The sequence below is a fragment of the Sciurus carolinensis genome, unplaced genomic scaffold (assembly GCF_902686445.1).
Source record: "Sciurus carolinensis unplaced genomic scaffold, mSciCar1.2, whole genome shotgun sequence".
Lineage (NCBI taxonomy): Eukaryota > Metazoa > Chordata > Mammalia > Rodentia > Sciuridae > Sciurus > Sciurus carolinensis.
Genome location: NW_025920221.1, coordinates 21,838 through 34,844, shown reverse-complemented (window position 1 = coordinate 34,844; position 13,007 = coordinate 21,838). Strand labels below are relative to the sequence as shown.

Below are 13,007 nucleotides of genomic sequence, written 5' to 3'. Positions count from 1 at the left end.
AATGCCTATGCAAGTTACAAATTAACAGATCTAGTGTCTAGGCAAGATGCTGTGGTACCCACCTGTAATCCTGGAGAATCTGGGAGTTGAGGCAGGAGGATTATAAATGGAAGGCCATCCTTGTCAACTCACAGAAATCCTGTCTCAATATGTTAAAGTAAAATAAATAGAACTAGAGATGTAACTCAGTGGTAGAGAACTTCTGGGTTCAATCCCTAGTACCAAAACAAAAACAAAGAAACAGACAAACAAAAAACTAGGAATCTACTAAACACCAACCATGTAGATGTAATCTCAGTTCTCACAACAGTCATCCAAAGAAAGACCATTATCCCCTCTTTACCACTGAGGACACTGAAGTTCAAGTAATTTAAATAGTTAACTCAAGGACACATAGCTAAAGAGTAGAGGTTAGAACACAAGACTCCCACTATGTCTGCCTAAGAATAAATAGGAACCAAAGAAGACAGACCAGACATATCAGGAAAGTGGCAAAGTACCAAACAAGGTAAGAAGAAATAAGACTTCCACACATGCAACACATTTTCTGACAGAGTAAAATATACTCACAATTTTAGAAATGGTGCATCTTTTAAGCAAATCTAAAAAATTAAGGAAGACACATTGAAAAGACTGGTATTGTTCGGAGTGGTGGAACATACCTGCAATCCCAATGACTTTGGGAGAATGAGGCAAGAGAATGACCAGTGCAAAGCAAGCCTCAACAACTTAAATGAGGTCTTAAGAAACTTGGTGAGACCTGGCCATAAATAAAAAATAAAAAGGGCTGGAATATGTAGCTAAGTGGTTAACATCCTTGGACTCAATCCCTGGTACTAAAAAAAATAAGAAATTAAAAATAATAAAAACACTGAAATTGATAAATTCTGATGTTAATAAGCTAGTTTATTATGTCTTCTTAACTCTCTTAACCACAGGCTGTAAGTCTTTTAACTTGTTAACTCTGTAAAAAAACATGTAAGCCCAATTTCTAAACTAGCACTATCATATGAACAGAAGGGAGGTATGTTTAAGTGGAAGGTCTTACAGTTACCCAGTCTTAGTTTAAACAAGATTATAAAATGAGACTGAAATTAAGCATCCCCCATTCCTATAATTCCATGATCAGACATGATGCCTCTGTATACAAAACCCTCTCACCTTCCTGCCAGCCTCCTGCTAATTGTCAAAAAAGAAAACTAAAGTGCCACTTTCCAGGGAAGCTTTCCCCTTGATCCACCAGGAAAAAGAGGGAAATATATCTAGCTAACTTGAAGCACAGTGACCCTTCACTTCGTTTGGTCACAGTCCCTCTTTTAGAATGTGATAAAAGTAGGCTGTCCCCCTAGAAAAGTGTGTGATATCAAAAAAATTTAAATATAATTTCAGTGGATTTTACAACTTCTAAGGACCCAGGTTAGGAATTCTTGCTTTAGAGAAACAAATGAATACCTCACAGGTAGTCAGCAGCACATGAAAATGACTCCTGCTTTAGATCTTGCTGAAGATGTGCTCTTTTCTCCTTGTCCCCTGCATACATTATTCAGGAAAGACCTGGAGACAATCTAAATCCAAGAAAAGAGGCAGATGAACACAAATGCTAGAGCCATGAGATGGTGTGTGCATGTCATGAAGAAACTGCAATGTGCAGAAACCATTCATTAAGTGCTGATCCCAGAAAGAATAGTGGGAGTCTGAATTGTTATCTAGAATAAGGTTAAACCACAGGGGAAGGTCTGTGGTAAGCAGGGAGAAAGATCAGGTCTAAGGGGGTCTTGTGCTAACTGAAAATGCAATGATGTTTCTCATTTTAGTTTCTTTCTATGTTTCTATGGGAAGGATAGTTTCTCCCTTTGATAAGTAAATTTTACTTATGATACCAAAAGATGTAATTTATATGACAATAAGATCAATAAGAAGGGAGAGAGAAAACTATATTGAAGCAAATCTTTGTATACTATTGAAATTGTTGACATCAATCTGTACAAAATTATTTTAAGTGAAGATTTTTGTTATAATCACCAGGGCAACCATTAAGAAAGTTTTTTAAAAATATATAAATAAAGGAAACAAAGACATCAATTTGTATGCTAGAGAATACCTATCTCAAAATCAGGCAGTAATGAATATATACAAGAACACAAAAAATGAGAGTACTAGCCTTGAAAATGCAGAATGGTAACAGTAACACCCATTGAATCCTCCCCCATCAGATCCTGTGTCTTAATCTACACTGTTTTGGTTCAAGAATTCTGGAATAAAATCATTGAATATGACAAGATTTTGATTTATGATATTTTACACATCATCTAGAAAAATATCAACATAAATAATAACAGTCCAGCTACATCTATTCTGTACCTTTCCATTTCTTCTTTCCAGTTGTTCAAAACAGAGATGGGACAGAGAATCAGAAATGGTCCTTAATCACTTAACCTTCCTGCCAAGTAAATTATGAGAGTAATCATCTGAAACAAAGCCAGAAGGCAGTGTTGATTACATTTTCCCATAAGAAACAACTAAGTTCCCACAGCTGTAGGTTGAAAATACAAACTCTTATATATGACTTACTTCATAAAAAAATTATGTACAATCTTTCACACATTAGGACACTAGTACATTCCTAGAGCAAAATTAGGTAAGCCTCAGTGAGTTTGCTGAGGGAATAAATGGTGTTCGATTACTTCAGGAGTTAACAAGAAATAAGGTTCAATATTTGTGTAATTGAACTTCTCACAAAAGCAAAAAAAGGAAAAAATAGAAATCAATGAAACCAACAAAACTGATGGAAAAGAGCAGGCATACTTGAAAACATCAAGTCAGAAATGCCAAGACCTGACTGTAAACAGGACTTACGCATCATGACCTCCACTGCTGGCCCAGCTGCCCTGATGAGAGTGCTTTCCTTCCTTCCCAACTGTCTGCTGCCTTCGTTTTTTAAATTTATTTTCATTGGAAACAAATGGGATACATGTTGTTTTTGTTTGTACATGGAGAGACAGCATACCATTTGCATAATCATACAATCACATAAGGTAATGAGGTTTGATTCATCCTGTTATTTTTCCTTTCCCCATCTCTCCCACCTCACTTTTCCCTCTATACAGTCCATCCTTACTCCATTCTTGATGCCCTCCCACACCCCATTATGTGTCATTATTCACTTATCAGTGAGATTGTTCATCTTTTGGATTTTTGAGATTGGCTTATCTCACTTAGCATGATATTCTCCAATTTCATCCATTTGCCTGCAAATGCCATAATTTTATTACTCTTTATACCTGAGTAATATTCCATTGTATATATATATATATATATATACATATATATATATATATATATATCACAATTTTTTTATCCATTCACCAATTGAAGGACATCTAGGTTGGTTCCACAGTCTGTTTATTGTGAATTGAGCAGCTGTGAACATTGATGTGGATGTATCCCTGTAGCATGCTGATTTTAAGTCCTTTCAGTATAGGTCGAGGAGTGGGAGAGCTGGGTCAAATGGTGGGTCCATTCCAAGTTTTCTAAGAAATCTCCACACTGCATTACAGAATGGCTGCACTAATTTGCAGCCCCACCAGCAATGTATGAATGTACCTTTGTCCCCACATCCTCTCCAACACCTATTGTTGATTGTATTCTTGATCATCGCCATTCAAATTGGGGAGAGATGGAATCTTAGTGTAGTTTTGATTTGCATTTCTCTTATTACTAAAGATGCTGAACATTTTTTCATATGTTGTTGATTGCTTGTAGATCTTCTGTGAAGCATCTGTTCATATCCTTAGCCCATTTGTTGGTTGGATTATTTGTATTCTTGGTGTAGAGTTTTTTGAATTCTTTATATATTCTGGAAATTAGTGCTCTATCTGAAGTATGAGTGGCAAAGATTTTCCCCCACTCTGTAGGCTCTCTCTTCACATTGCTGATAGTTTCCTTTGCTGAGAGAAGCTATTTAGTTTGAATCTATCCCAGTTATTGATTCTTGCTTTTATTTCTTGTGCTACAGGCGTCCTGTTAAGGAAGTCTGATCCTAAGCCAACAAGGTGAAGATTTGGACCTACTTTTTCTTCTACAAGGTGCAGGGTCTCTGGTCTGATTTCAAGGCTCTTGATTCACTTTGAGTTGATTTTTGTGCAGGGTGAAAGATAGGGGTTTAGTTTCACTCTGTTGTATATGGATTTCCAGTTTTCCCAGCACCATTGTTGAAGAGGCTATCTTTATTCCATTGCATATTTTTGGCACCTTTGTCTAGTATGAGAAAATTGTATTTATTTGGTTTTGTGTCCATGTCCTCTATTCTGTACCATTGATCTACCTGTCTATTTCAGTACCAATACCATGCCATTTTTGTTACTATTGCTTTGTAATATAGTTGAAGTTCTGGTATTGCGATACCCCTGCTTCATTCTTCCTGCTTGTCTCCTGCCTTCTGTGTTTTCCTTCCTTCTGAATAAATTTATAGAGTGCCTTTTGTTGGCTCAAGTTCTATGTGAACAAAACCTATATAGGCCCTTGGTCTTTTTTAGTAGGTACATTATGATTATACTGAAAAGTGGGATTTGTTAGACCATATTTTTATATGCTCATATCTAGAACACACATTCAAATGGGGAAAATAGACAATAAGTCATTCTCATAAGAAGTATGGGTATAAAATGAAACTTTGTAAAGCCAAATGGGCATACTTCAGGAGATGCCTGAAGGCACTTATGACTCTAAAATTGCAGTGATATACAAGGAAAAAGAAAACTCTCAACAAATGAAAACATTTGAAGAGCTTGCATCCCCAAATACTGTGATATTTCTGAGGAAATAATAGGTCCTAAGGCTCAAATTCAAAATTCTGTGAAAACTATATACTCAAAGATGTTCACATCAAAATTAACTTAAGTAACTTAAAAAAAACGGGGGACTCATGACTCCTCTCAGTAGAACATTTAAGTAAATTATAAATTATTTTGATGGCATTTTATGCAGTCAGCTGCAAATGATTGTGATATAATAAAATGCAACTTTACAGTGGCAGTGGTATACTAAAAAATAGAAGCCATATGAGCTATACGTGCACTATAATTTCATTGATATAAAAAATACCTTGCTGCTTACATGTGGTTAGAATGCTGTGATGATAGAGTGGCAGTTCACTTTTTTGACATGATCATATTAATTTCATAAATGAATTGATTTTCTTATATAACTATTCCAGCCCAAACTGTGCCCAGAGCAACCCTCTAATAAGTTAGTTAATTGGATTTAAATCATTCTGTTTAGCATTCCCTGAGGACACAATTTAGAAAAAAGTTTATCTTTTATTACCAAAAATCAGATGTGTCTACAAAATTAATTTGGAGTCATTAGTGAATTTTATCAAACATCTAAAAAATGAACAATAGCAATTCTACATAAACTCTTCCTGAAAATTTAAGAGTAACACTTTCACTTATTCTATGAGGCCAGATTTACCAAAATACTAAAACCAGACAAAATTATTATAAGAAAGTAAAATGGCAAACCAATATTCGTCATAATGTAGATGAAAAATTCTAAACACACTTCTACCAAAACAGATTGGGAGTTGGTATATATTTAAAGAATTTAAAGGAGGATACAAGATGGTGGACTAGAGGGTGACTGCATCTCTCATCACTCCAGAACACAGGATTCAAGGAGGGGAGGCAATGGGAGACTTGGACTAACATAGAGCCAGGGGGTGAGTCTCTCCCACTGGGTGAAGCTTGACCTGGGCAGTAGGCTCGGACAGGAGCGGTTCTTGGAGCAGGGCAGGGCCGTTAGAGTCTTCCCCAGGTAGCCCTGCTCCCTCCAGTTGTGGGCTCCTTCCACAGCCAGCTTCTTGGAGCAGGCCACCCAGTGGGAGCATTTCCATGCAAAGCCAGCTCTGGGCCCAGATCCAGTGGCGGGCCCAGGCCCACAGGCGGCTTCTGGGACCAGGGCAGGGCAGGCAGAGACTACCCCGGGCAGCCCTGCCACCTCCCATGGCAGGCTCCTTCCCCAGCCAGCTTCTTGGAGCAGGCTGCCAGTGAGAGTCTTTCCACACAGAGACAGCTCCAACCCCAGACCCAGTGGTGGGCCCCAGTCTGCAGGTGGCTTCTGGGACCAGGGCAGGGCAGTCAGAGCCTTCCCAGGCAGCCCTGCTCCCTCCAGTGGTGGATCCTTCCAAGCCAGCTTCACGGAGCAGGCTGCCCAGTGAGAGTCTTTCCACACAGAGCCAGCTCCAAGCCCCAGATCCAGCAGTGAGCCCAGGCCCACAGGTGACTTCTAGGACCAAGGCAGGGCAGCCAGAGATTTCCCCAGACAGCCCTGCTTCCTCTGGTGGCAGACTCCTTCCACAGTCAGCTTCTTGAATAAGGCCATGCAGTAAGAGCCTTTCTGCACAGAACCAGCTCCAAACCCCAGACCCAGTGGTGGGCCCCGACCCACAGGTGGTTTCTGGGATGAGGGCAGGGCAGTCAGAGACTTCCCTGGGCATCTCTGCTTCCTCCAGAGGCAGTCTCCTTCCACAGCCAGCTTCTTGGAGCAGGTTGCCCAGTGAGAGCCTTTTCGCACAGAGCCAGCCACCAACACTGGAACCAGTAGTAGGCCAGGGGCAGCTTTCTTTGGAAGCACTGCATTATCAAGTTCATCCAAAACCTCAGGCTACTGAAGGCTGGGAGGTGATATACTGGAAATCTGCAGGGACACCAGAAGCCAAAGAGGAAATCTGCAATATCTCAGAGTCCCACTGATATCTGACCAATATGAGAAAACAAGGGAAGAAAATGTCCCAAAAAATCCTAGATACTTTATCAATAAAAACCAATGACAGCACAGTAGAGGAATGTCAGAAAGGGAGTTCAGAATGTACATAACTAAATAAATCAGGGAAGCAAATGAGGAGATGAAACAGCAAATGCAGGCATTGAAGGAGGAGATGAAAGAGCAAATGCAGGCATTAAATGATCACACCAATCAACAGTTACAAGAGCAAATATGAGAAACAAGATATCATTTCAATAACAAGTTAGAGATACTGAAAAAAAGCCCCAGAAATCCTTGAAATGAAGAAAACAACAAACCAAGTTAAAAAATCCATAGATAGCATAACCAATAGGATATAACACCTGGAAGCCAGAACCTCAAACATTGAAAACAAAACATTTAATCTTGAAAACAAAGTTGACCAAACAGAGAAGATGGTAAGAAATCATGAACAGAATCCAGAAGAATTACGGGATATCATGAAAATGCCAAATTTAAGAATTATTGGGATTGAGGAAGGTTTAGAGAAACAAACCAAAGGAATGAACAATTTATTCAATGAAATAATATCAGAAAATCTCCCATATCTGAAGAATGAAATGTAAAACCAGATATAAGAGGCTTATAGGACTCCAAATACATAAAATTGTAACAGACCCACACCAAGGCACATTATTATGAAAATACCTAACACAAAAAATAAACACAGAATTTTAAAGGCTGCAAGAGAAAAGAATAAAATTACATTCAGGGGAAACCAATAAGAATATCAGCAGATATTTCAATCCAGACCCTAAAAGCTAAAAGAGCCTGGAACAATATTTACCAAACCCTGAAAGAAAACGGATGCCAACCAAGAATGTTATACCTAGCAAAACTTATATTCAGATTTGACAATGAAATAAAATCCTTCCATGATAAACAAAAGATAAAATATCACAACAGACATAATTGAAATACAAAACATAATTAGAAGCTATTTTGAAAATCTATATTCCGACAAAACAGAAAACCTCGAAGACATCAAGAAGTTTCTAGAGACATACAAACTGAACTGAACATAAACTGAATGAGGAGGACATACACAACTTAAATAAATCAATTTCAAGCAATGAAATATAAGAGGTTCTCAAAAGTCTACCAACAAAGAAAAGTTCGGGACCAGATGGGTTCTCAGCTGAGTTCTACAAAACCTTTAAAGAAGAGCTGATTCCAATACTCCTCAAAGGAACCTATTTAGAGGAAACTTGGAAATTCCACCAGGAAACTTTTAGAACTCATAAGTGAATTCAGTAACGTAGCAGGTTACAAGATCAATGCTCATAAATCAAATGCACTTTTATACAAAAGTGATGAATATTCAGAAAGTGAAGTTAGGAAAACTACCCCATTCACAATAGCCTCAAAAAAAATAAAATACTTGGGAATCAATCTCACAAAAGAGGTGAAAGATCTCTACAATGAGAACTACAGAACACTAAAGAAAGAAATTAAAGAAACCTTAGAAGATGGAAAGATCTCCCATGTTCTTGGATAGGCAGAATTAATATTGTCAAAATGGCCATACTACCAAAAGTGCTATACAGATTCAATGCAATTCCAATGAAAATCCCAATGACATACCTTACAGAAATAGAGCAAGCAATTATGAAATTCATCTGGAAGAATAAGAAACCCAGAATAGCTAAAGCAATCCTCAGCAGTAAGAGGGAAGCAGGGGTATCACAATACCAGATCTTCAACTATACTACAAAACAATAGTAACAAAAATGGCATGGGATTGGTACCAAAATAGACAGGTAGATCAATGGTACAGAAGAGAGGACACTACCCAAACCCAAATAAATACAATTTTCTCATACTAGACAAAGGTGCCAAAAATATGCAATGGAATATAGATAGCCTCTTCAACAAATGGTGCTGGGAAAATGGGAAAAGCATATGCAACAGAATGAAATTAAACCCCTTTCTCTTACCCTGCACAAAAATCAACTCAAAATTGTTCAAGAGCCTCAGAATCAGACCAGAGACCCTGCATCTTATAGAAGAAAAAGTAGGTCCAAATCTTCAAATTGTTGTCTTAGGATCAAACTTCCTTAACAGGACTCCCATAGCACAAGAAATAAAAGCAAGAATCAACAACTGGGATAGATTCAAACTAAATAGATTTCTCTCAGCAAAGAAAACTCTCAGTAATGTGAAGGGAGAGCCTACAGAGTGGGAGAAAATCTTTGCCACTCATACTACAGATAGAGCACTAAATTCCAGAATATATAAAGAACTCAAAAAGCTCTACACCAAGAATACAAATAATCCAATCAACAAATGGGCTAAGAAAATGAACAGACACTTCACAGATGAAGATTTACAAGCAATCAACAGATATATGAAAAAATGTTCAACATCTCTAGTAATAAGAAAATGCAAATCAAAACTACACTAAGATTTCATCTCACCCCAATTAGAATGGCTATTAACAAGAACAGAAGTAACAATAGGTGTTGACAAGAATGTGGGGAAAAAGGTACACTCATACATTGCTGGTGGGGTTGCAAATTAGTGCAATCACTCTGGAAAGCAGTAAGGAGATTCCTCATTATGCTTGGCTTGGAACCACCATTTGACCCAGCTATCCCACTCCTTGGCCCATACCCAAAGGATTCAAAATCAGCATGCTACAGAGATACAGCCACATCAATGTTCATTGCTGCTCAATTCACCATAGCCAGATTGTGGAACCAACCTAGGTGTCCTTCAATTGAAGAATAGATAAAGAAGCTGTGGAATATATATATATATAAATATATATATATATATATATATATATATATATATATATATATGTATATATACACAATGGAATATTACTCGGTCATAAAGAATGATAAAATTATGGCATTTGCAGGCAAATGGAAGAAATTCGAGAATATCATGCTAAGTGTGATAAGCCAATATCAAAAAAACAAAGGACGATTGATCTTGCTGATAAGCAGATAATGGCACATAATTGGGGTGGGAGGGGTTAGCGGTAGGTTTAGGGTTAGGTTTAGCAGTAAGGTTAGGCAGGGGGGCAAAAATGGAGAAAGAAAGGAGTGTATAGAGGGAAAAGATGGGTGGGTGGGGGGAGGGGGAAATATGGCAGAAAGAATCAAACAATATTGCCCTGTGTAAATTTATGATTACACGAATTGTATGCCTTTACTGCATGTACAGAGAATCAAAATGTATCCCATTTGTTTATAATAAAAAAATAAAATAAAATAAAATTTGCCTGGAAAAAAATACAGATAATGCTAAAAAATAAATTTAAAAATAGTAAAGAATTTAAACTAGAGCGGTAAGGCAAAGGACAAGTTGAATTTTCTGACTCTCAATGAAGTCAGTAAGACAATTTCAATGACTGAGATAAAAGAGATTATAAGAAGGACACCTCATCTCCAGGAAACTTACTTTTATTGTACTTTCATAATTCTCAGTGTAGGAATAATCCAGGAACATTTTCTTTGCCCAAGAAATCTCAGAGGAATCAGTTATGAATCTCAGGGCCCCTACTAAGAGGTCATATTGTGTTCTGAATAATGTCGATTGATGAGGTACACCTGGACTAAACAAAGCAGCCTTTAACATATCAGACTAGCCTACATTCAACACTGCTCCAGCTCAAACTTTATATATGTAAGGTGAGCATTGGAGGAGATGGTGAACTTCTAAAAAGGTTATGAGAACCTTGCTCATTCTCACCAGTGACCACTGGTGAAACTTTCTTGGGATTAGGAAGCTTTTATCCTCCTAATTTCTCATCAAGCTCCCTGTGACATATATCATATTTATACCAGGATATCTTTGGTATCCTTCAGATAAGTAATCCTTGTATCATTCACCCAGGGGGTGTTGAGACTGAACTTTCCTTTAATCGAAGCCCACATATGTCAACCCAGGGCAGTATTGTTGATTATCCTGACAGAAGTATCAATTTCAACACACACCCTACTGATCAATTCCCAAGGAGGCCACATCTGATTCTCCAGGTTTCTAGGCTCTACCTCACCTGCAACACTTTAAAAAAAAATTAGTTGTCAATGGATCTTTATTTTATTAATTTATATGTAATGTTGAGAACTGAACAAGGTGCCTCACACATGCTAGGTAAGTAGTCTAACACTGAGCTAAAGCTCCAGCCCCATACCTCAAACCCTTTTAAGGTCATTAGATGGCTAAGTTGTATTTTGGAAAACAGTGTACTTCCTCTTTATTTCTCTATCACAGTATGAAAATGGGAAGCAGCCCCACCCCACACACCCCCACTGAGGAAAGGAGATTAAAATTAGAAGCAATACAGTTAATTCATTGTCATTAAGGAGATCAGAGTCAATTTTATCCTTGGGCAAGTATACATACTTAATACAGAGAAAACTCCTAAGCCTGGGCCCATTAACTGCATTTCTAACTCAAGTAATTAACTCTTCTCATAAATACATGACAAAGTTCAGATAAAATAAGGGTAGTGACATGATTCTTAACCTCCCCACAACTGGAAATATCAACTCCAAGTTTGTGATCTCTTAATAAAGTTGAGGCATTTCACATCCTAGAATAAAAATAAATCTTGTAGCTAATATATAAGATGGTAATGAAATGTGAGGAGGTATTTAGGTGGAGGTGAACAGTGCTTGTTCCACACTAATATACCTGGCAGGTGTTACCAAGACCTATCTCATTTTCAAGGATGCAGTCATTCTGACAGTGGAAGCATTGGACTAGTCAGTAGACTCCCTCCAGTTGATAAGGGTGTAGATGAATTCCTAGAAATAAAAAATACAGCAAAACCAGAGATTGAACATATATGTTGGCTAAGCTCTAAGGCTCTGAAAAAAGAACATGGCTTACATTTCCTTAATGTCAAACTTTACTACCTATATCTTTTACTGGGAAGTTCTATGTATAAAAACATTAGCTGATTTCCAAATTACTTTATGTGTACACTTGTGTCACCAGTCAAAGCCCTAAAATAGCCTGTCACTGTTATATAATCCACTTGATAGATGAGTAACTCAGCTTGGGATTTGTTCTTTAATACCTAACTCATGCCATTGTCCTTTCCTGGAAATAAAGCACCCCTGGTAATGATGCAACTTAACAAACAATATATGGATACTTCATATGCTTGATTAATGGAACCCATCTGAATTTGCCATTTGTGCTGTGTTGTTACTAAAGAAAAGAGTAACAGCCTGGGGTGCCAGGATGCAGTCTCTGTTCTGAGACCTAAGCTTCCTGGGAACCTTTGCAAGTTTCCCCACCCACTGGCCTGGCCACTCGAATGGGTCCCAGGCCCATCTCCATTCCCCATGTGCACAGCTCGGGCTTGGCACTTTCAGCACCCACCCACCACCCGCCCTGGGGCCACGGGTAAGCTGCCCTCATGACCCTGCTGGCAAAATGCCAGTGCCCAGGAGTAGGTGGGTCTGAGCAGTTGTGCACCTTAAATCCTGCTCCTCCACCCATGTCTGCACCGCCTCGGGTCTGACCTTGCCTGTAGTGCTAGTAAGAAGCCTGGCACGTCGCCCTCCATCTGGCTGCGAGAGGCTCTGCCCACGGGCCCTGCGTACTTGACCTTTCTGGTGCACCAGAGAGGACCCGACCTGTGCCATGCAGTCACCAGGGGGTACAGGCTGAGGATGCCTTGAAACTGAAGCTGCAAGTCAGCCTCAAGTTTAGTCCGGGAATTCTTGGGTAGAGAGCTGTAATGGCTACTCTGTTCTTAGGAGCCTGCTCAATTCTGTTGACTCTAGTGAAAAATTAGTTTACACTCTGAAATCTCCTGACCTGTTCCCTCTTACTTGTAGGCCAGGTGAAAGTCTATGAATATAGTGAATTAAAATCACCAAAGATGTTATGCCACCAAGGATGTTTCAAGGAAACCATTGGGAAATTAACCAATGTGTTAACTTAAGAGTGACTCAACATGAGTTTTGAGTGATTTTATGATGAAGCATACCACTAATACAAATATTATGATAATAACAAAATAGCTGCATTTTGTAGGTAGTTCTAGGTGCTACCCTAAGGAGTTTTCACATATTTTCTCATTTAATACTCACAACAACCGCTAAATAGGTCCTATTTACTATGACTTTGAATGGTAATTGGCAAAACAGGGACCACAAACTGTATTATTTTCTTGTTTTATTATTTGTTCTATTTATTTAAACATGAAAGCAGAATGCATTTTGATTCCTTGT

General features: G+C 38.3%; 1 pseudogene; it reads right to left on the bottom strand.

The window, feature by feature from the left end:
• Positions 1-12,270, bottom strand: part of LOC124975188 (chromodomain-helicase-DNA-binding protein 1-like) — a 118,315-nt pseudogene extending 106,045 nt beyond the window's left edge.
• Between the last annotated feature and the right edge of the window lie 737 nt (positions 12,271-13,007).